Source organism: Eumetopias jubatus, unplaced genomic scaffold (genome assembly GCF_037043125.1).
Source record: "Eumetopias jubatus isolate StellerSeaLion01/CBP00866 unplaced genomic scaffold, mEumJub1_p1.0 scaffold_3, whole genome shotgun sequence".
Taxonomy (NCBI): domain Eukaryota; kingdom Metazoa; phylum Chordata; class Mammalia; order Carnivora; family Otariidae; genus Eumetopias; species Eumetopias jubatus.
Window position 1 is genome coordinate 11,714,769 of NW_028274809.1, and position 1,868 is coordinate 11,716,636.

Genomic DNA, 1,868 nt, shown 5'->3' on the forward strand with positions numbered 1-1,868 from the left:
TGTGCTGCACCCCAAGCTGGCGGGAGAGGGAGAAACAGACCCGCTTCTTCTCCGGGAGTGAAGTTCCTGGTCACCAGGCTCATTTCTTATCCTTGATAAGGCTGTCACTGCCCCGGGTAAAACTTTCATCCTAGGTTCAGCACAAGGTTGTCAGTAGTGAGATGGATAAGGTTCTGTGATGTGGCAATCCTCCTGGAGATGTTCTGGGCTGCCCCGATCTTGTGCAGTTTGATATAGCCAGGTTTCTTGCTCAGGGCTCCTCCAAGGTGAGCAGGTTGGGGTTAAGGTTCACACAAGGCCCATTTTCAACCTCGGCCCCATCCTTACTACTCCAGCCCTTTTCTGGGCTGTCAGATCCAAGGCTGCACTCAGATGGCTCCTGCCTGGTCCCACTTTGGTGCCTACCCATGGGCCCCCTGCAGCCAGCTGCCAGGAACCAGAGGCAAGGCAAGCAGTGCTATTGATTTGCCTTACAGTGAGGGGCAGGCCTCAGGCACCCCACTAAACAAATAGACTTTTTAATGGGGGACTTTCTGGAAGGGGGCTTTGCCTTTTTATTGGGTCTAAAAGAGAAAGTCTGAAGAGATGAGGGTCAGTGGGTAGTTGGGTGCCTGTTGTATCACAGGGAGCTTCTCTCTACCGATGCTGTCACCGCGGTTGTGATCACAGTGGTCTCACTGTTACAGGTCTCTATACTTTTACTCCCAGGAGTCACAAATTTGTGGAGCTGTAGACCTGCAGAACTAATGAACTGAGAAGCACCTGCCTAGAGAGGAAAAGTAGATCCACTATGTACACATACACAAAATCACACACAATATTTAAAAGAGAAGAAAACAAGGTATGTGAATTCGCTGAATATCGAGTAAGATTTTACTATGTGCCAGTTATTAGGCTAAATGCAGAGATACTAAGCCAAATCAACTAGATCTTACTAATGAGCCATCAGGGAGAATGGCCTCCCTGGACAGTTGCCTAGACCCATAGCAGACTTTGCATAAGTGATAAATAAATTTCTGTTTATTAACTTCCTGAGAATTGGGGGCCTTCTTTATTTAACTGCAGCTTGACCTTATCTATCCTGATTGACGACTAACTAATACATGGCACTTGCCCATGACAGGTGTACAATCCAGGAAGGCAACTTCAAGTATTCCAATGGCTTCAGTAAGCACCCATTTTTTAATTAAAATAATTATTTCTAATTTATATAGGTATTTACTTCCAAGGATGATGAAAATTTTGTCAATATCAAAACATGTATAAAACAAGACAACTACATACTCTGAAGGCAGAGGTATCTGTGTTATGCATTATGATTCTCAGTACCTAGCCACATGCATGGTCCCTAACAGGCACCAACGAACACTTATCAAGTGAGTAAGTGAATGAATGAACCATCTGGTCGGGGAAGTAAAGTATGCAACATAAAGTGTGGGCCATGAGGCATAATAAATGCTATGGAGTTCAGCATAAGGAGAGAGCATATCCAGGCATAGGGATCAAGGAAGACTTGCATGAGCTGAGGTCAGAGGATGGAGATTCAGGGAGCAAAAATATGGAGACCAGAAATGGCTGGTGCAGACACATTATATAAGCTAGACTAGACAAGGAATTTATGTGAGCAAATAGAAGAAAATGAATTGGGAAGAATCAATCATGGCCAGATTTTGCATGATTAAATGCAGAACTTCAATCCCTTAGCCAGTGGTGGCTCTCTGTCTCTCTCTCTTAAAGACTCAACAACCATTCTCTGAATGTATTTTATTTGTGGGCTAAAATCAGGAAGAACAAAAAAGCTAAGTTCCTTTGGTAAAGAAAGATGTGGAGGACAGGGTTCTCGATCACTGGTGTGGATGCCTTTAAGA

At 44.3% G+C, this 1,868-nt stretch overlaps 1 non-coding gene across 1 annotated transcript; it reads right to left on the bottom strand.

Moving 5' to 3' along the window:
- Positions 1 to 348: 348 nt before the first annotated feature.
- On the bottom strand, positions 349 to 567 carry LOC114210929 (small nucleolar RNA U89). The gene has a single exon (XR_003609622.1). It is a non-coding gene; the product is annotated as a small nucleolar RNA U89 (small nucleolar RNA).
- Positions 568 to 1,868: the final 1,301 nt, after the last annotated feature.